This window comes from Armigeres subalbatus, chromosome 2 (genome assembly GCF_024139115.2).
Source record: "Armigeres subalbatus isolate Guangzhou_Male chromosome 2, GZ_Asu_2, whole genome shotgun sequence".
Lineage (NCBI taxonomy): Eukaryota > Metazoa > Arthropoda > Insecta > Diptera > Culicidae > Armigeres > Armigeres subalbatus.
In genome coordinates this window covers 225,305,544-225,329,030 of record NC_085140.1, presented here as the reverse complement: position 1 = coordinate 225,329,030, position 23,487 = coordinate 225,305,544, and the positions used below count along the sequence as shown (strand labels likewise).

Genomic DNA, 23,487 nt, shown 5'->3' with positions numbered 1-23,487 from the left:
GGATGCCCGAGAACATATGCTGTGAACGCATTCTGTTCTTTGTACTACAGAGAGCATGTACCATATTTGAAACCGGAAAAATAATCATTATTCACGCATGTAGATCGAAAGGCATTACTCCAGGGATTTCTTGGATGACCATGAACATATGCTGTGAACACATCCTGTTCTTTGTACTACAGAGAGCATGTTCCATATTTGAAATCAGAAGATTGATCATCTACGTATCCTTTCTCTGTACCACAAGGAGCATGTACCATACTTAAAAAAGGACTGCAAATCTTTGATTCTGAGCTCAAGCCATTTCTTGGAAAACTGGATGACTTATCTGTGACTTCATGCAGAATAACTATCATTTCGATCAACTTTGAAAGTCAAATTTGAAAGTTTATTCCGGTTCCAGTTAACAAAAATTTCCTAGTGCAATCCCATTTCGACCGCATAAAAATTGTTTTGATTGTGCTGCCATTCAGTTAAATGCCTCAGTCTGTGAAACAACTAACACACATGCTTAACATGTACGTGGGTAGTGTTGCCAACAAATTTCTATTATGAAATTATTTCTCCTGTTTCAAACTTTTGGAATAGTAGAAAATATTAGTATGATTAACGAGTGTGTATGAAAAATATTTATTTGGAAGACTTTGCTTTTATTACGCTAGCGAAAAATAATTCAAAAACGTACTTTTATTGACTGCATGATGTATTATCAGATGTGTAACATAAGATTATTTCAGTTCAAACCGCCAGTTCGGCAACGCGTTTTTCGACTATAAACAAGGCGACGAAGAAAATAAATTTCAAACGCTCTAAAGTTTAGCAAATAAAGATCATTTGAACGCCTTCCGGTAGTTATTTTTCAATTATTTTTCAGTTGAGCAATAAACATTGCTTTTATTTAGTGAGCAGTGAGAAATTTATGTGTTATCCCGTAACACGGTAGGTACTAACTCTTCTTGAACTGGTGAACAATGGTAGTGAGAGGAATACACGGAAGTTCTTATTACTGAACAAATTCTCTTGCTTGAAATGGTCTTGTAGACAGAGCTAAATCCCGGGTTTTCATTGTTTTACTGGATTTTGGTGATGGTGATGGTGATGGTGCAAAAAGTCTCAGTCACAAAGTTGAATTTAACTGTATTTCAAGTAAGTAACACCGGAATGTAATTTAAATGAATGCAGATCGTAGTGTACACTTTTTTTCTATCTCGCCAGATGATTAGTTCATTATTTCAGTTTACGATTCGCGAGTATTTAGTGATTTATAATTTGATATGACGGATACTAGCACCATGGACGAATTAGCGCATAACCCTATTGGCCGAAAAATATATCAGTTCAATCAGAGTTAATCGCCTATTTTCCGGATATTAAACCCCTCGACTTGGCCATTAATTTACAACGTTTTGAAAACTCATATGTAAATATGTACAAAATGTATTGGAAGTAACCACTTCCCAGGGACAATCCGTAGATTCCGGCAGCGGTAAAAGCCGTCAGTGGTCCATGTTATATTCATACCTCGCTTCCTGATAGAAAACCATGAAAAACGGACCGTCGAATGACTAGTTTTGGCGCTAAAACTGAAATGTCCCCTTCTACTGGTTCCCCGGGTACAATCCGTAGGTCACGGAACCGGCCAAAGCCGTCAATGGACCATTTTATATTCATACCTCGCTTTCTGTTAGAAAACCATGAAAAACGAACCGTCGAATGACCAGTTTTGCCGCTAAAACTAAAATGTCCCCTTCTACAGGTTCCCCGGGGGCACTCCAGCAACTTTAGGATCCGTCTTTTAATTGGTTTTTCATTATTGACGTATCAGAAGACTTTTGGAATGTAATCATTATTGAAGATTGGTCAAAAAGCTTGATTCAAATGAATTTGTGTCCTGGTCCCTTTTAAAACTCCCGATCGGCACCGATTCTAAACAAATGGCTATATCTCACTTGATCCTGGTCCGATTTTGAATATCAACATATGGTTCCAATCAGAAAGAGCCCTACTTTATCTGTGGTTACTAATATTTTTCTGTTTTTAACCACAACTAATCCTAATACCCACCACAAATTCACGGTTCTGAACCTATCTTCAAAAAACCTGGAATATCTCCGGTATCCGATGGTCATGGTCGGTTCCATGGACATATGATGAAACTACATTAAATTTCTAGTTCAGGCATCCCTGAATTGTCAAAATCGGATAATAATGGACATAGTTACAACACATCTAGTTATGCCCAAAATTTGCCTATCCCAGTTATTTTGGACATCCCCTGTAGTTCAGAAACATTGAAAAATTTATGGCAATATAGTTGCCATCAGTACTGAGATTTTCATTTTCATTGAGAGGTCACACGATATTTACATTTCATTCTCTTCCGCTTTCATAGAATACATAAACAATGAAAGGAATGCTGCCAAAGTTTTACGGATTTTTATTTCACGAAAGCGCATCAAACTATTGTGAACAAGCTGTTTGTTTTCAATAATGTTACTTCTAACTCGAAAATAAAAAAACAATAGAGTAGAGTGGGGCAAGAGTGCGCGTGGGGTAAGAGTACGTTTTCGATTTTTTGAAGTAATAAAAAAAGATAAACTAGCAGCACTGCATCAGTTTGACAGGTATTCTGGCCAAATATTATCATGTGTAATTGTGAACGATTTGAATAAACATCAAGAGAGACATGGAGTTTGATAACTTTTTGGTCATTTTGCTAAAAATAATTGTGTTTCCGCAACTTGTATTTCATTACCATATATACGTTCAATCAAAAGATATTTTAGTTACTAGATAAAGATTGTCGCTGTCGTCGCTGTCCGGAACATCTTTTGCTGGCGAGGATAGGTGAGCTAAATGTCAAAGAAGGAAAATCCATACGACTTGACAGGTATGTACCACACATGTTTCGGACAGCAGAACAAAGGGAACCGAAGCGACAATCTTTATCTAGTAACTAAAATATCTTTTATTCAATCAGATGAACATTACACCATTTCGATAACCTATTGTATAGAGTACTTTATGGTGCAGAACACCAATCCGGTTGGTTTTCCAAGAAGTCAAAACCATTACCTGAATAAATTTTGGGGCTGTGGGGTAAAAGTACGCAGGTACGGGTGGGGCAAGAGTACGCATGTGAATCTTCAAGTTCTGATGTCAAACTCGTATTACGCAACGCTTAGCTGGGAGGGGTTGCGAGATGTATGACGATCCATACAATTTTTAGAGGATTCATACAAAAAGTGTAAGATAGGGGGGAGGGGCGATGAAATGGGCAAATTTTACGTTACGTGATTGGTGGACTTTCTTTAAGGAAAATTCCTTTGTTAACGCCACGCGAAACCTGATATATTTTTACCTCTGCCGTTTTTGTATATAAAAAAAACTTGGTATGAATCATCCCATTTCTTGGACCCCCTCCCCCTTTAAGAGTTTCCTAATCTTTAAACATTCCCTAATATACTTTCATTAAACCTCAATTAAAAGTTATTAATTCTTATTTGTATTAATATATATATACTTATAGCACATGATTAGATAAATGCGTACTCTTACCCCACCCGATGCGCACTCTTACCCCACCGGTTTATGAATGCGTCATTTTACCTACGGATCAATTTACTTTGCAATTACGGCGTCTTTCTTGGCAGTGACATAATGATTTCATTTAATTAAAAATTTGAAAAATATGAATAGAACACTGCTGGGGAGACCAGCGAGTTTGTTCTAGTTTGCTCCAGATTTAAACTAGAATAGTGGTCGAAAATTTTGAATGAAACTGAATCACTACTGATTTCACACTTAGTTGTCAAACATTACCCGCTCTTCGAATTTCTCTGTCCATGCTGCATAAGGGAGCTCAAATGCGCGAGACTCTACGTGACTTTATTTACATACATTCCTGCTCCAACCAGCTGTTTTATCTCGTAAAATTTCGTAACGAGTGCTTTTAAATTGCATTCCTACTAATTTTCCACTCGAAATATAATGTGAAAATATTTTTTACAAAGAATATTTTCAAATTTTTCCCAAATAATAACCATACTACTCAATATAAGATCTGAAACGTACATAACCACAATTTTCAATGTTTGGCTCCGGCACAATTGCACCCCCCGGCCTGAAATGAGATGTAGTTCTTGAAGCCATCTACCGATTGGGTGGCGCTAGTGTTGCCTTTCCTATTTTAAGCTCCGTTCATACCGCCGCGAGAGCATTATCGATTGGCGCTTTGATGTTGCATGAAGAAGAGGAAGTAGAAAGATGATAATCAAAAATATTCGCACAGGAAAACATATACGAAGAAATTTTTGCTCACTTCTTTTAAATTCTAGAAGCAATTTAATTAAAAATGGTAAGCAGTCCGCAGTCTTCTACTGCACAATAAACACAATATTTCAATTTTAATTTTTATTCTGTGATATCATACTTATAACATACAGATACAGTATAAGAAAAGTCCAACCCCGTACTGTTTACCGTTTTTAATTAAATTGCCTCTAGAATTTCAGAGAAGAGTTTCACAAATATGTTTTCCCGTGCAAATTTTTTGAAATATCATCTTCTGCTTCTTCTTCTTCTTCTTCTTCTTCGTGCAACATCAAAGCGTCAATTAATAAGGTCGAAAATCACGCAACAATGAAATACATCTCGTTGAATATAATTTAACAATGCAACACATGCCGCTTACGCCGCTTAAGCATCCGACTGTTCTGACTTCGTGTGTTTATTGCTTAACCGGCAATGTTTACATCCAGCACCATGTTTTTGGCTTCAGGCGAGTTGTTCGTGGATAAAAGCCGTTTCATGGGGGTGCACAATTGGCCCTGACTAGGGATCCTATATGTAGGAATGTAGGAATGTAGGATCCCTAGCCCTGACGAAAGCGAGAAAACAAAATGGGGGTCGGCTGATGCTTTTTTATTTCACCCAGCAAGGGATATAGTAAGTCAGTTTTAAAATGCTTATTAAAGCGTTAAAACACATTTTAGCCGAAAATGGTTAATTTTTTTGGGTTAGAAATTTAATTTACTTTTATATAGGTAACACGAAAGTTGAATTATTTTGATTAAAAAAACATTTGTAGATAAGGAGCCTAACATGTAGTTTTTCAAAATTCTAACCATATGTATTTAAAAGTTTTTAACCCTTAAAAGCGCGAGGCGATTTTTTTAGAAATCGTCGAAAATATTTTTAACGTGAACAACCATCAAAATCATTAACATTAAACGTATTTTCAGTTTGTTGTTTTAAAACAACATCGCGCATTTAAGGGTTAACATATCACTGTTAATAACATTTTAAAAACATGTACACTTCCTATACTTCACCATGTTGAAAAACAGTGATTTCGCGCACACGTCCATCGCCGCTAGATGGCAATAGCGCGGCTGCGTCAAAGCGAATAGAAATTTTTGGCTTCAGTTTGACAACCAAATCGATTCTATTCGCATTTGCACCATTCAGGATCGGAATTATTGAAAAAAAACCAGATTAATCAACCTAGCAGTGATGATGCCTTTCTCGTTTCTTGGGAGTAAGTAGTTTCTACGCACTTTTGGTATGCAAAAAAGTATTTTGGCCATAGCTTCTGAGCCCATAGTCCGATCCGCCCAATTTTCAATAGAAAACAATGAGACAGGATTCTGCGTCGAATGCAACTTGTTGAGTGCAAATTGGTTGAGGATAAGTGCTAAAAAAATGAGTGAGACATTTTCACGTAAAAAAAATGTATTTTGACCATAACTCCTAAGCCCATAGTCCAATCCGCCCAATTTTCAATAGAAAACAATGAGACGGAATTCTGCGTCGAATGCAATTATTGCGAGCAAATCGGCTTAGGATAAGTGTCAAAAAATGAGTGAGAAATTTTTATATAAAAAGTCCGATCCGCCCAATTTTCAATAGGAAACAACGGGACAGGATTCTGCGTCGAATGCAACTTGTTGCGAGCAAGTTAAGTTAAGGATAAGTACCTTAAAAATGAGTGAGATTTATTTGTTCACAGACATACACACACACACAGACATCAACTCAATTCGTTGAGCTGAGTCGATCGGTATATAACACTATGGGTCTCCGGGCCTCCTATAAAAAGTTCATTTTTGGAGCGAACATATAGCCTTTACGTAGGTATACTTTGTATACGAGAAAGGCAAAAACATTGTCTTTTCTCAAGGGAAAAGATGTTTTAGTTACCAGATAAAGATTGTCGCTGTCGTAGCTGTCCGGAACATCTTTTGCTGCGAGGATAGGGGAGCTAAATGTCAAAGAAGGAAAATCCATACGATTTGACAGCTTGGTACCCAACATGTTCTGTACAGTAGAACAAAGGGAACTGAAGCGACAATTTTTATCTAGTAACTAAAATATCTTTTCTCAAGGGTCATTGAAAAAAATTCAAAATCGATTTTTTTTTTCGAAAATGGTGGCAATGCATAGTAATTGATGCAAAAACATGCAAAACAACAGATAAATGCTATATATTCTCCTAAAGTCCTTTTTTGACCTTTCTTATGTGATTTTTTTCAAAACAATTAACGATTCACGAGAAAGGCATCAACCGGGAGGGTTCCGAACTCGAGGACGGAAAGGGGTCCTCGTCAAGGCTGGGGCAGGCGTAGGCACCGCGTCGGCAAGTCCCTCTGTGTGTTGGCGAATAGACCCTATTGCAGAGAGGTCAATTTGGGGTGCACGCGGCATCATCATTCTTGATACCAGTCGTGCAGAGGGAAGCAGGCGCGAAGTCGAGCCTTCCCACCTTCCGAGGACGTAGGGCGTGGTAAGGCCACATGGAAAGCCGGCAATGCGCTGGCACGATACCATGGTGTTCTTCTAAAAAAGCGAGTCACGACGTTCGGTGCTGCAAGGACATGCAGCTAACCTCGAGGGTGCGTTGTGCACTGGCCCCCTTTTGAAGCATTACTTTCTGGTTGTACCGAAGGGACTATAGGCTTGGCGAGGTTCGAGGTCAACGAATTAAGTTGATGTCTGTGTTTTTTTTTTCTTCCTAAGAAATGAAGGGGGAATCTGCTCAACAGACATCCTGGGTTGTCCAGGAAGTGCGGGGTTAGGGGCCACCTCCAACAGCAAACGAGGGAGGCAGGACTACATCCCCGACCCGCTAAACCGTTTCCATTGCCGCCAAGCTTATAGTCCCTTCGGTACAACCAGAAAGTAATGCTTCAAAGGGGGGGCAGTGTACAACGCACCCTTGAGGTTAGCTGCATGTCCTTGCAGCACCGAACATCGTGACTCGCTTTTTTAGAAGAACACCATGGAGACGACAGTGCTACATTTTCTATCCGCGTTTCTCGTATCCGGGCTCTACTCAGAACTTCGTTTGGCCAAAAAATGATTAGCTCCTAAATTTGTGTTTCATTTGTGCGGGAACCCCCTCCTTCCAAACCATTGTAAATACATTTCATGTCTTCAAAAAACTCCACATGCCAAATTTGGTTCAATTTGCTTGATTAGTTCTTGAGTTATGCAGAAATGTGTGTTATATTTATATTGGAGAGTAGGGAGATCTGCCATCGGGGCTATCCGAGTCGTTTACGATGGCTATCGGGTCGAGAGCTGATTGGCTCAACGGCCAAGTTGAGAGCTGAATGGCTCAAGGGCATTGAAAATCGCTTATCGAGATAGACTAGACCTATCGCCAAGACATGGTCCTTAAGAGGGAAACGCAATGGAATGCGGCAACGGAACGGCAACGGAAGGATGCGGCAGGTGTCGCTTTTGAATACACGGCAGTATATGGATTATTGGATAATTTTGACGTAGGATTTACGTCTTTCTTTACTATACTGGGTGTCATTTAGATTTTTGGAAATCGAGAGCGTCACGCTAGGAGGGAAGATTTTGAACGTTACTAGCGCCTTTATCTTTCGATGGATTTTTAAGATTTATATATCAATCGACTCGGACACTCTCCACCATTTTGCCTATTCCATTGAAACTTAAATTATTAACAATAAGCTATTGAAAATTTCAATTCTTGTCAAAGCCAGTACAAATTTCATATGTAACCAATCCCATGCATTCCTAACACGGACATCAGAATGCGGTATGTCACAAGCCTTCGGGTCTACCGGAAGATTTTTTTGTGTATAAAAGAAGCAGTGCCTGTCGTGTGCGAGACATTTCAGTTTGTGACAGCAGCTCGTACTGACGTGATTTTTGCTAGCGCATTTTTCGTTTCGTTCGTTTGTTCGCTGTGTTTACTTACACAGCGACAGCATGCAGTCACCAGCGGTAGAACTGCCGGTGGGTCGGCGAATATGCATGAAAGAAGTGGGCGCATTTTTTTGTCATTCTGTATTTGATGATGGTCGGATGCAGTGGTGTCGGTTGCGATGGATGCCATCGCCCATCGCATCGCTCGGAGTTCACGGCTAGAGGCCGATGATGGCTAAGGCAGCGAGGGCAGCGGTGGTGGATGAAGAAGAATAAAATTAGAGAGATTTGGTCTGCTCATCCAGGTGATTGGTTTCATAATCCACATGATCCCGGGATGGGTACGAGTCATGTCATATGACTGACCATATGTTAAGTTGTGCTTGGTACTAAACGACACAACACACACACTTAAAATAAATCGCAGATTTCTGTGAAATTTCACCGAAATCTCAACAGCAGAACTGTTCGGTAAAAATTTTACAGATTTTTTGGTGGTTTTGACAGTTGAACAAAGGAAAATACCGCAGAAAATCTGTGAAATAATTACCGAACAAATCTGCTGTTGAGATTTCGGTGAATTGAAGCAAAATTCACCGAAATCTGTGAAATGATTTAAGTGTGCACAATCATCCACAAAGCTAATAATATGCTAGGCTTTATCAAGCGTTTTTGCTTCAACTTTCAGGATCCCTACACAATCAAAACACTATATATTTCATATGTACGATCTATACTGGAATATTGTAGCATTGTATGGTCGCCTTATACAACCACACATGAAGAAAGAATAGAGTCAGTACAAAAACAATTTCTATTATACGCTCTTCGTAAATTAGGTTGGACGTCATTTCCTCTTCCATCTTATGAAGCACGTTGCATGCTTATAAATATACAAACTTTGAAAGAGCGTCGAGAATGTGCAACGGTTTCATTTGTTAACAATATAGTTTCTGTTGATTCAACTGAAATTTTATCGAAATTTAACTTTTACATACCTTCTTCGACATAGAACATTATTTTTAACCAACCACTGCCGAACAAATTACGCCAAATTTGGGCCTCTCAACCGAATGATGGCCGTTTACAATCAACACTGCGAAACTATTGACTTAACAATGTCTCGGCATTACATTAGACAGTATTTCCAAAGAACAAACATTACAAATTCAGCAATATAAATTCAAAATCAAAATTATACATCACTTTACTAAAAAAAACCTATTATTTAATTATACTATAGCATTACAAAAACAAACATGTATATGTATATGTACTAGTCTACGTTGGTTGACGAAATAAAATAAATAAATAAACATTAAAACATGGTTATACTATAACAGTTCTGATTCCCCAGCAAAAAAAATCAACAACACTGAGGAAAATAGAAATTTGATCAAAATAAGGGCCTGTTCAAATATTACGTAACACAAAAAAACGTTGTTTTAAAGAACCCCCCACCCCCTCGTAACAATCCGTAACAATTTTCAGAACCACCCCCACCCTTATGCGTAACGCGTAACAAATGCTATTTTTAAAAAAAGGGTCTTTATTTGAATAGAATTTGAGGGACGGTGCCATACAATATTATCTATTGCATATTTCATGCTTTTTCAAACATAATGAATATTTTTTATTTTTAAAATATTTTTTCTCTATGCAAATAATTTGTTACGCGTAACAATATTTCGAAGGACCCCCACCCCCTATATTTTGCATAACAAAGCGTAACAAAAATCAAACAACCCCCCACCCCCTATTGCGTTACGTAATATTTGAACAGACCCTAATTACTTTCATTTATTTGCAGAAGACATTAGCAATTAAAGATGCGCAATCAGCAATAGTGTTAATATCTATTTTAGATTAGACAATTTTGCTGTATTACATGTGAATGTTTTAAAAAAATCCGCAAAAATAGTTTCCAGAAGAATATTTTAATAAAATTTTATCTTATTCTTTGTTTTTCATTTTCTGAGAAATGTAAACTCGGAGTTTTGAATCAAAACAAAAAATATTTTTTCGTTGACGTTTTAGCAGTACCTCCTCTATTTTAGTAGGGTTACTGCTCCTTGACTCATTTCTTATAGTTGTGATAGCAGTAAGCACGCATGTTAGCAAAAAGAAGCAACGAAATTGGTGCTGTATTTCTTTGTTTGGAAAACAGGACAGTTCCCCTAAAATAGCACATTTTGCCCAAGTCTAAAAATTTTATAAATAGAATTTTTAAATTTCATATACTATGATCAATAAGAAATCTATAAATGCCCTACATTTGCTTGAGTAAAGCAATTCTAATTATGTATTAAATTATTAGTTTTATTTCCAGAAGTTTTGAAAAAACAAATTGCTAATAATTCTACACAGCATGGAAGATGTCGTTTCCAATATCAATACCTATAATCAATATCCATAGATCCAAGAGTTAAATGTAAATACGTTACGTTTATACAAGTCCTACGTCTACTCGCGGTTATGTTGAAAACATAACCCATTGCTTTTTTTTCGTTTTTTTTGCCAGAATACGTATTTTTGGACGAGGATTCTGAATGTATAAAAATCTAATGTTGGCCAAGAATTTTACATATGCAGTTTCTCAAACAAACGGTTCATTTGTTTACTATTTTCAATTCTTCCGGAAGTTCCTCGAACACTTCCTTCGAAAGCTCCTCCAGGAATTTCTTCGGAAGTTCCTCCAGGATTTTTTCGGAAGATCCTGCTGGAATTCCTTCGGGAACTCCTCCAGCAAATCCTTTCGAAGTTCCTCTAGGGATTCCTTCGGAACTTCCTCCAGGTATTCCTTCGAAAGTTCCTCCAGTAATTCCTTCGAAAGATCCTCCAGGAATTCCTTCGAAAATTCCTCCAGGCATTTCTTTGGAAGTTCCTCCAGATTGCTCCGGAAGTTCCTCCAGAAATTTCTTTGGAAGATCCTTCAGGGATTTATTCAGAAGTTCCTTTGCCGAAATTTAGTGAGTAGTGAAGAAAATAAGTGAAAATGGAAAAAATGACCCCGTGAGAAAGCATCGAATTTTGGGAGCAAATCGATGCTCAGGCGAGGGAAGATAAAAAAAAGGAAGAAAATCACATTTCCAAACACAAAAACGGACCATGTGAAGAAAAGTGCTGTTAAAATTGTTTAGTGAAGTACTGGCAGAGAAGATATGGTAAGTTTTTTTTTCCATCACGAGTGGTTGACGAAGGCGGTTGTGTGTCGTTGCACTCCGCAAGTATGTATTTAATTTTTTTTTTCTCGTCGTGTACCCACTCGTCTAGTATCGCGACGTCTTAACAATTTTTAAACATTCAAACTTGATGTGATAAATATTTTTTATTTTACATACAAAAGGTGGTTAAATCATCTACATCAGCAGCAGTGAAGGCGAACAACAATTTCAATGGGCCTTATTCCACAACTAATAAATGACCTCAGAAGCGACCTGGTGCCATCTTCCCTAGTCCTCACTGAATCAATAAAATTTGATGAATTATTGGATGAAGTGAAACATGTTTCTGCTGCTGTTTCCAACTTAAGTAACAGTGCAGAAATAAATTCACCTCCTTTACACAACACTTTGGCAGACGAGCTATATGACCTTTCGACTATTGAGCTGCCTCCACAACAACAAGAACTGCATAAACACCACCAACATCAACAACAAGAACAGCAACAACAATCTTTTCAAGACTCCAATGAACAGCAAAAGGTATCAGAACATCTACAACAATAACAAAATCAACAGTCCCAGCAAGACGTGACCAATAATGCAATCATGGACCTGTTTGCTGAGCGTCAAGCCAAATTCTCTAAATTGAGCAACGAAACTCAATCGAAAAACCCAGATTAATCCACCTAGCAGTGATGGAGCCTTTCTCGTGAGTTATAAAAATAGTATTTTGGCCATAACTTTTGAGCCCATAGTCCGATATAACCAATTTTCAATAGGAAACAATGGGACAGGATTCCGCGTTGAATGCAACTTGTTGCGCGTTAATCGGTTAAGGATAAATGCCTAAAAAATGAGTGAGAAATTTTCACGCGCTTGTTTTTGGTATAAAAAAATTGTATTTTGGCCATAACTTCTAAGCCCATAGTACGATCGGGTCAATTTTCAATAGGAAACAATGGGACACCCAACTAACATTTTTTGTGCTAAAAGCTTCAACTTCTAGCCTTTGGCTGTATAATATTTGAATAAAAGCAGCCAATGCTGAATAAAAGAAAAGCCTCCGCAAATAATCCATTAAACTTCAACTCGACTATTACCCAAATATCTATCAGCTAGTCAGTGTGCCGAATATATTCCATCTTTTATCGTTTATGCAGCTTTCATATAGTCATAAAACAGCTCTGTCTGAATTAGCAACAAAGCTTATCGGTTAAGAGCTCATGTATGTAATTAAGTTGCTTGTTAGCAACTTCCTATATTACGGTGAGTAGCATTCACAATGAAAATGTTTTCGCTGTTGTTATAGCACTAACAATATAGCGTAATGGCGCTATAAGTGAACTAACGAAGCTTTTAGGCAACTTCTGTATCTTTGAAGATTACACAACGTTTAAGTAAACCTTATACTGCTTCTTTTAATAGCTTATCAGTATGGAACGTCAAAACCGCAATGTTTACATTTGATTTTTGTTGCCGGAGCTGTGTATGAGCTATTGATTTCTGTAATGCAGCTACAAAGGTATTCACCTGCTCTTATAGCAACTGACAAAGCGCTGTCATTAATGCTAGCAGACAGTGTAAGAAAACAAGCCATTTAGAAGCGATATTGCTGTTGACGGCTACTGTTAAACGATTAGCAGCAGAGTAGCATCTCTACAGATCGAGAAAATGTTGCCTAAAAACAATTTCAGCGATTGATGATGCATAAAAGTTAGCCAACAGAACATGCTGATAGATGTTTGAATAATGGTTGAAATAATGCTGAAAGAATAATTTTTAGGCTTATGTGCTAAAAGCAGCATGTAGGCCTCTTTCTAACGTTTATACAACATTAATCTGAAAATAGCGTTAGTAAAACAACCTATAGGGTATGCGAAGAAGCACATCCATAATTTTCTTTGTTATTTACATATGTCAAAGTGACGGTGATGACAGAGCAGCGGCCATTGAATCAGGAGATCAGGAGTTCGAATCTAGGTAGCAACAAAATTGATATTTGAGTTTTCACAAAAAAAAACATTGAATAAACTCCGAAATTTACTCTCCTTTCAAATAATATTTAATCAAATTGAATTCAGTGGCTGTATAAAACTTATTTAACAGATTCAAAAAATCTGAATAAGCGCCATTGAAGCGAATTATATTACTAAATGGTTTAATAAAGATTGAGAAAAAATTGTGTAACATGCTGTAAAGCAGTTTTGCAGACACGACAAAAACAGCTGAATAGATTCGCCAGATTTGCTGGTAAAAGCATTGAATAGAAGTTCTTGATCATTTGTATAGCACACATATTCAGCTTGAAGCCGTATAGACGAGTTGAAATAACATTTACATTGACATTAAATGTTAGTTGGGCAGCACCATGCGTCGAATGCAACTTGTTGCGAGCAAATCGGTAAAGGATAAGTGCCTGAAAAATGAGTGACATTTTTGCATAGTTTTGCGCACACACACACACATACATCAGTGGCGTAGCCACGGGGGTGGTTTTGGGTATAAACCCCCCCCCCAAAGACAACATTTTTGGAAGAAATTTTTTTTTCGAAAAAAAAAAGTTCAGAAACCCCCCCCCCCAGACCAATTTTCTGGCTACGCCACTGACATACATACATACACATATACACACACACACACGCACACACAGACATCACCTCAATTCGTCGAGCTGAGTCGATCGGTATATAACACTATGGGTCTCCGGGCCTCATATAAAAAGTTCATTTTCGGAGCGAACATATAGCCTTTACGTATACTTTGTATACGAGAAAGGCAATACTTTGTATACGAGAAAGGCAAAAAGGCCTTTCCTCCGCTGGTTGGCGGATGCTGGGAAATAAATGGTATTGGAGGCCAGACTGGTCGACATACGACAAGAAGCTGAAAAAAAAGGAACTACTTGCTATTGCTAAAGTTAATTTTACCGGTCCACCTTCTATCACCGACCATCCTATTTCTGGTCTATCGGTCCCAAAACTAATTAATTTTAGAAAGGGTGAAACTATCAACCCATATCGAGCAGAACCACCTATTCAAAATGAACAACATCAACCAGAAAACTATCAACAGTCACAAAGCCAACAACAACAGCAACAGCCAGCACAACTTTCTTGCAGTAGTGAAAGCCGTCTTCAAATGGATATCGAGCACCCTCCTCTGCTGGACCCAATGCGACCACCTATAGTAAGACTCACAGAGCAATCTGCGTCTGGTGATTGACGTTTTTTAAAGCACGACTACGGGACCCAAAAATTTATGAACATTGTGCGGATGTTCATGTCATACCAGCACGACCAGCCACCTACAGTCTGCATTCGTGGAACCACCAAAACCAGCGCCACTGCAATGCTAGCATCTGAAGGTCTACCAACAGACTTACAACTATTGCTTCAAATTTTCCTGGATGTACACGAGGATCTAGGAATATTTCCGCAACGACGCCTTGGCAGACCTTCAAATCTTCATCGACGCCTCGGCAGACCGTTCGTTCCTTTCCAGTGAACGCACTCAACAACTTCAACACACTAGGGAGGCCGCATATAAATTCTACAGCCCATCATATTTTCATCGGCAATGACGCACTCTCCGGAAGTAACATTAACAAGTGAAGATAACACGCTACATGAAAAATGAGAAGAGGTAAATATTTCGTCGACCGTCATACTTCCAAAAACTTCTTCGCAGAAACAGAATTCGACTGAAGTTCTAATTTATTGTCAGAATTTCAATCGAATGAAAAGCCCAGCCAAAATCTGGGAGCTGCGGATAGAGTCAAAACGAGTGTCAAAGAATCTCCAAAGTAAGCTGTCAAAAAGTATCCATCGCATCGAGAGAGGTTTTATTCATTTTGACCGCAGCCGACAGAGTACACGTATTTTTTTTTTAACAAATTTCACACGTATTTATTTTTAACAAATTTCAATTTTCTGGCGTCATTTTAAATATTTCGACGGATTTAACATAAGTGGAGGATATGAATTAATTTAACATTCGACACGTTAATTTATACGATGCAGTAAATTGACGAAATCTTTGTAATTCATTTTATAAAGATAAACACAATGATAATTCGTTGTGAGAAAATCGTAACGTGTACATTGAACACCGAGAGGAAATTTGCGAGTTTCAAGCAAAATATCTTGAAAATTGGTTTTGATCGAGTCCGCAGCTCCCAGGCCAAAATGAAGGATATATTTAAAAATTTATTAAGCTCATCCTTTTTGATTATTCTGGCAACTGAAACAAGCTGGGATGAAAGCGTTAGGAGTGAAGAAATTTTTGGAAGTAACTTTAATGTATTTAGAGATGACAGGAGTTTTCTCACGTTTCAGAAAAAGTTCGGTGGTGGTGTTCTAATAGCTATTTCAGCAAACTTTAATTCAGAAATCATCACAACAAATAAATTCAATGAATTTGAGCATGTCTGGATAAAAACCCATATAGCTGGAGAAATGCATATATTCGCATCGGTATATTTCCCACCTTATCATGCTTGTAAGCACAACTATGAATCTTTTTTTGAGTTCGCTGAACAAATACTATCAGAACATCCACCAGAGGTTAAAGTTCACATCTATGGGGACTTTAACCAACGCAATGCTGACTTTATTCTAGACTCAAAAAACGAATATATTCTACTGCCAGTCGTTGGGGATAACGAAACTTTGCAATTAATTTTTGATAAGTCTGCAAGTTTAGGATTGAACCAAATTAATCATATAAAAAACAATCAAAATTGCTATTTGGACTTCTTGCTGACAAATATCTATGAAGATTTCTGTGTAACAGAATCTATCAATCCATTGTGGAAGAATGAAGCGTTCCACACTGCAATCGAATTCTCGTTATTCATACATGAACAACAAAGATCCAACGATTGTGAGTATGAGGATGTCTTTGAATATAATTTAGCAAACTATGAAAATATTCGAGGTAGGTTAAGTAGTGTAAACTGGCAGATAGTTTTAAGAAATGAAGAAAATGTCGAAGCATCTGTTAACACTTTTCATAGATTATTATCTGACATAATCTCACAAGAAACTCCACTAAAACGAAAACGACGTCATAACAATAATAAAGACCCAATTCGGTATAATCGGCAAATCAAGAATTTAAGAAATCGCAAGCAAAAGGCACACAAAATTTACAAAAGTCATAACAGTAACGAAAATTTAGCATATTACTTGGACGTATGCGATCAATTGAATTACGCTATCAGTAACGCTTTGGAAGCTTACAATTCAAAAACTGAGAGCGAAATAAAATCCTGTCCAAGGAACTTCTTTAATTGCGTAAAAACTAAACTGAAATCTAATAACTTTCCATCAATTATGCATCTTGACGAAAACGCATGTCCATGACATTTTGCAGGCCCTACGTAGTTTAGATGCTTCGAAAGGTCCTGGTCCTGATGGAATCTCTCCTATATTTATGAAAACCCTAGCAGTAGAACTAACCACTCCATTATTTTGGCTATTTTAATATGTCACTTGAATCAGGAAAATTCCCAAATATATGGAAAAACTCATTTTTGATACCCATTTTCAAATCTGGAAAAAAAAAAATCAGACATACGTAATTATCGTGGAATAGCCATTATCTCTTGCATTCCAAAGCCTTTTGATGCCATAGTAAACGAAAAGTTATTCAAACAAGTAAAAACCGAATAACAGACGCACAGCATGGCTTCTTTAAAGGGCGTTCAAGTTCAACTAATCTTCTTGAATTTGTTGACTATACCCTGAATGCAACGGATAAAGGAAATCATGTAGAAGCTCTTTATACTGACTTTAGTATTAAAGCATTTGATCGCATAGATATATCCATGCTTCTATTCAAATTGAAAAAAAAAAACTGGAATTGAGCCGGGACTACTCAAATGGCTTGAATCCTACTTAACTGATCGCCAATTGATTATAAAATTTAACAACAATAGATCAAAACCCATTCAAGCCACTTCCGGTGTCCCCCAGGGCTCTCATTTGGGGCCTCTATTATCTTATATATAAAAATGAAATGGTCTGTGTTCGTATCCGCATAACTCGAAAACGGCTGGTTGGATTTTCTTCATTCCTTCAGCAAATATATTCGTTTTCGTTTCCTACGGGTTTATATGATATTTCCTTACTCGAAAATCTCGAGTAAGGTTGAGTAACTCATGAAAAACTAAAATTAAGAATCGTATGGAAACTTTGCATAGGCAATTCATAACCTGCATTTTCGCCTACTATGCAGGACAACGTCTGCCGGGTCGACTAGTTTATAATATATGTAAACGACATTTTCTTCGTTCTTGACAAACTTAAAGTGTTAATCTGCACGGACAGAAAACTGATGGTATTGAATCAAAAATATCGCTTGTTATATTTACATGATGACTTATTTTTGAATTTACTTAGAATATTATTATATCCATAAGATTTTACAGGTTGATTTCAATAATAGAATATTATTGTTTCAACAATCCCGTGAGGTTGAGCTTTCTTAAAAAACTTCGAACATGGCTTCAGAGCATACACTTGAAAATTACCTATTTATGTTTATAAACAAACATGTCACACGCGAATACAAGTGTAATTATAATTTATCAATGGATCAACATCTTGACATAGACAGAAAAAAATAAGATTGTCTTCAATTTGTGATTATGATGTATGGATGGGTTCAAATCGTTTTTATCAATGACAAATATAAGCTAGTTAACAAATATCATTTGGACGCATTCGAACATTACAGTTGAATTTTGTAAATAAAGTCATGTACGTAAAGGTAAAACCGAAGGTAAAAGTGAAATCGAGTGATTATGTATGATGTGGATTTAATATTCTAGGCAGAACAAAGAGTAGAGCCCCGATGTTAAAGGTACGTTGTTCAAACTTAACCGTGGTAGTATCTACCAAATCATTAATCCTTTTTATTTTCTTAGATACCAAGCTCAACACCCGAGAAAAAAAGTTAATACGATTTCCCGTAACAGTGCGGGTTCCGTTCGACGTTGGCATAATCTGTTTCAATTACGTAGGTACATTCATTCTCATAAAATAAATTTACTAAAATGAAATTTTGTTCCAGATTCCAGCAGAAGATTCTCATTCAACGTTCGGGATCGTAGGTGATACTTGTGCCCTTATAAAAGAGCATAGAAATAAGATGTTGTCTTTTTAGGTAGTCGAATTGCTAGTGTAAATTGAAATTATGATTATTGTGCAAATTAAATTTCATTGAGGCGTCATAAAAATTTAATAAAAAATATGATTAAAATTATGGTTACGAATCTATTTATTTCAATAATAAAATCCATAAGTTCAATAAAAAACACTCTTTTTAAAACAACAATATTATTACTGTTTTTAAGGCTCTACAGAAGCTTTTAAAAATTTCGAAGCTTTCAAAGCTATTGTAAAAACAACAATAATGTATTATTGAAACAATAATATTTCTTATTACCGCCAAAACAATGTGAAATTCTTATTGAATTTATATCAAATATCATTATATTTACAAGAGTTTTTTCTGCGTGTGTGCAGATGACATGAAGCTCTTTTTGGAAATAGGGAATAAAAATGACCTCAACATATTCCAGAACGAAATATCTAAAGACACTATATACAAAGACGGGAAGTCTGATCCCTGAACAAATAAATCACCAGGCAACTCTGCGTGCGCAACACTGCTGATGCTGGATATACTTTCCACATTGGTCTATACGAATTTCATAATTCAAAAATATTTTATTTGTATCGTGTTCAACCACCCAATAAAAAGCCACAATTCACTATACACATGTTTGATTGATTTTCAACCACATACGAACACATTTTTACCTAAATCCATCAAAAAATATTCAAATAATAATATAAACATATTTATTCGTGCAGGTCTCTTGCTCGATTGGAATGACACTGACAGTAAATTTGGAATTCCAATTGGAACATTTCCCGTCTTTGTTTATAGTGTCTTTAGAAATATCCACATTCTACGAATGGTGCAATAAAAGCCTATTGCAACTGAATGTGAAAAAAAACCCAGATTAATCCACCTAGCGGTGATGATGCCTTTCTCATGCGGTAAAAAAATGTATTTTGGGCATTACTTCTGAGTCCATCGTTCGATCGGGCCAATTTTCAATAGGAAATAATGAGACAGGATTCTGCGACGAATGCAACCTGTTGCGAGGAAATCGGTTCAGGGTAAGTGCATTAAAAGTGAGCTAGATTTTTTACGCGCTTTTTTCTGAGCAAAAGTATTTTGGCCATAACTACCAAGCCCATTGTCCGATCCGTCCAATTTTCAATAGGAAACAATGGGGCAAGATACTGCGTTGAATTCAGCCTGTTGTGAGGGAATCCGTTTAGGGCAAGTGCATTAAAAGTCAGCTAGACTTTTTTACGCGCGTTTTTATGAGAAAAAGTATTTTGGCCATAACTTCCAAGCCCATAGACCGATCCGGCCAATTTTCAATAGGAAACAATGGGGCAGTACACACACACACACACACACACACACACACACACACACACACACACACACACACACACACACACACACACACACACACACACACACACACACACACACACACACACACACACACACACACACACACACATCGGGGCAGCAGGGACTTTGTCCAAGGGCTTGACGACCCCTCCCCATGGCCACTGCGAGTCGGACCGGGACCATTGTCCCTAACCCCTAATCCCAAGGCGTCAAGCGACCCGTGCCGAGGGGATGCATGGCCAGGGGGGTGAAATAATAAGCTAGGCCTTTAACGGAGCCTGTGGGGTACCTGGGCACCCTCCACAGTAATTGTCCCTTACCGCGTCATGCTGGGCTCTGGCGTGGTGGACCTCTTTTCCCGAGCAACTCGTGGGACCAAAATGGAAAACCAAGGCAATTCTTCAACTAGTGGTAGTAGTGTAGGCGACAACCCCTTCGCAAGAGGTGGGTTGTTCAGGTCTCCGCCTAGGAGGCCAGAGGCAATAGTCGGCAGCTCAGTGCGCAGCGCCAGCGTGGGTCACTTAACCTTCTTCTCGGCTAAAAAAACGCCGGTAGAGGTTATTGACGGCCCATGGCTTGTGGAGGCGATGAACCGCAAACGCGATGGGCTTTCGGCCTTCGAGGTGGCGACGGAACAGCTGGACGCCATCATCGACTTTGCGTCATCGAAGCATAATATCAGTAAGGACCTCAAGAGGAGCTTGCAGAAACTTCGAAAGTCGATGTTGGACGCCAAGCTGGAAAAGGCGGTCGGGACGGCCAAGTGCGAACCCGTGAAATCCATGGAGTCAAGGTCTACCCAGACTGAGGTCCAAGAATTCGCGGACTTGGGCAAGGTCGAATCGACCGAGGACGTGCCAGCGAAGACGGTGGTGCCAAAGTCTGCCCAGACCGAGGCTCAAGTATTCGCGGGCACGTCGGGGGTGGCTGCTCCAACGGAGCAGACACAAAAACGGGGAGACAGTCTCCAGGGGATGAGCTCCTGGGGCCGCCCCAAAACGCGGAGGGTTACTACCCCGAACAAGGGTAGTGGGGCTGGGAAGCCGAACCCCGGCCAGGTACCTCCAAAACCGGGGGAGGAAGGACCTGGAAAGGTCCGTCCACCCAGGAAAGACGGTGGTAAGGGGTTGCGGCAGGCTGAGAGCTCTCAGCCGCCCCAGACCAGGGAAATAGAGGGGGATGACGCCTCCTGGACCCTGGTCAAGAATAAGAGGAAACCGAAGACGTCAAGGGCCGAAATGAAGGCCCAGGCGAATGAGGGTAGCAGAAAGTCTAGGGTAGGCGCCAATCGCTCCAGGGCGATGCCCTAGTCATCAAAACGGACGAGGCTAAGTACTCGGACGTCTTGAAGGCGATGAGGAGTGACGTCAAGCTCGGTGAACTCGGCGCCGACGTACGTCGAATAAGACGTACCCGGACGGGCGAGATGATCCTCGAGCTAAAGCGGGGCGTCTCGCAAAAGGGCGCCGCCTACAAGAAGTTGGCGGAGGAAGTCCTAGGCGAGACGGTCAAGGTGAGGGCACTCACGACGGAGGTGAATCTAAGGGTTAAAGACCTGGACGAGATCACCGAAGTCGAAGAGCTCGTCACGGCACTGCGGCGACAGTGTGAAGTGGAGGCGTCCACCGCAGCCGTTCGGCTACGGAAAGGTCCAGCAGGGAGACAGGTAGCATTGGTTTGGCTACCTGCAGCTGACGCCTCCAAGGTAGTCAAGTTAGGGAGCGTCAAGGTGGGGTGGTCGGTATGCCCTGTGGGCATATACGAGCAACCCGAAGTTTGCTTCAAGTGCCTGGAACCGGGGCACAAGCAATGGGACTGCAAAGGCCCTGACAGAAGCAAGCTCTGTCGACGCTGCGGATTGGAGGGACATAAGGCACAATGCTGCACGAACCCCCCCAACTGTTTGATCTGTTCCAGCAAAGCTGCGAACAGCAAGCACCCCATGGGGGGTTCGAAGTGCCCGGCGTTTAAGCGTGTTGCAAAATCACAGTGCAGGTAACGCAGCTAAACCTGAACCACTGTGATGCAGCCCAGCAACTGCTGTGTCAGAGTCAGCACGGCCCTGCGTATTAACTGCTACAGAACGAAGTTAGAAAGTACGTATAGGCTCATGTGCCTAAGAGTTGCGAGCGCGTACCGTACCGTGTCGCACGATGCACTCTGCGTCATCACCGGTATGATGCCTATTGACATCGTTATCGGTGAAGACATAGAGTGCTTTGAAATGCGCGGCACGAGAGACATCCGCAGGACTGTCAGGTTGGCCTCAATGGTCAAATGGCAGCGTGCGTGGGACAGTTCCACTAAGGGTAGATGGACACATAGGTTGATACCGGAGATAGGTACGTGGGTCAAGAGGCGCCATGGGGAAATCACTTTCCACCTGACCCAGGTCCTTACAGGCCATGGTTGCTTCAGACAGTACCTACACCGGTTCGGACACTCGGCCTCGCCCGAGTGTCCGGTGTGCGTTGGTTTAGAGGAAACGGCGGAACACGTGTTGTTCGTGTGCCCGCGTTTTCGCACAATGCGTGACCACATGCTTGCCACATGTGGTCTGGACACTACCCCGGACAACCTAGTTCGGAGGATGTGTAAAGATGAAGTTGGCTGGAACGCCGTTTTATCGGCTATAGTCCAAATCGTCTCGGAGCTACACAGAAGGTGGCGCGTGGACTCGAGGGATGGCTAGTTCAGGCGCAAATAAGAGGTGGTCCAAGGGTTCGGAGTCGGCTTCATGGGTCATACCGGTGCCCTGTGGTCGAACTCGATCCTTTTATCGAACAAGTGGCCGCGTGAAAAACAACATGGTATCGTCGCATTCGCGGCGACGGTCAACCGGGCGGGTTCCGAGCCCGAGGACGGAAAGGGGTCCTCGTCAAGGCTGGGGCAGGCGTAGGCACCGCGTCGGCAAGTCCCTCTGTGTGCTGGCGAATAGGCCCTATCGCAGAAAGGTCAATTTGGGGTGCACGCGGCATCATCATTCTTAATACCAGTCGTGCAGAGGGAAGCAGGCGCGAAGTCGACCCTACCCACCTTTCGAGGACATAGGGCGTGGTAAGGCCACCTGGAAAGCCGGCAATGCGCTGGCACGATACCATGGTGTTCTTCTAAAAAAGCGAGTCACGATGTTCGATGCTGCAAGGACACGCAGCTGACCTCGAGGGTGCGTTATGCACTGGCCCCCCTTTGAAGCATTACTTTCTGGTTGTACCGAAGGGACGATGGGCTTGGCGGCAATGGAAACGGTTTAGCTGGTCGGGGATGCAGTCCTGCCTCCCTCATTGGAGGTGGCCCCTAACCCAGCACTTCCTGGTCAACCCAGGATGTCTGTTGAGCAGAATCCCCCTCCATTGTTTAGGAAAAAAAAAAAACACACACACACACACACCGGGACCATCGTCACTAACCCCTAATCCCAAGGCGTCAAGCGACCCTTGCCGAGGGGATGCATGGCCAGGGGGGTGAAATAATAAGCTAGGCCTTTAACGGAGCCTGTGGGGTACCTGGGCACCCTCCACAGTAATTGTCCCTTACCGCGTTATGCTGGGCTCTGGCGTGGTGGACCTCTTTTCCCGAGCAACTCGTGGGACCAAAATGGAAAACCAAGTCAATTCTTCAATTAGTGGTAGTAGTGTAG

General features: G+C 40.1%; 1 protein-coding gene and 1 long non-coding RNA gene across 2 annotated transcripts in view; one reads left to right on the top strand and one right to left on the bottom strand.

The window, feature by feature from the left end:
- The window catches only part of LOC134211770 (muscle M-line assembly protein unc-89-like), a 213,058-nt gene that overhangs the window by 90,504 nt on the left and 99,067 nt on the right, over window positions 1-23,487 (bottom strand). The gene's annotated exons all lie outside the window — the stretch shown is intronic.
- Window positions 17,700-18,861, top strand: LOC134211777 (uncharacterized). Its single transcript, XR_009979093.1, has 3 exons — window positions 17,700-18,209; window positions 18,274-18,365; window positions 18,420-18,861. It is a non-coding gene; the product is annotated as an uncharacterized LOC134211777 (long non-coding RNA).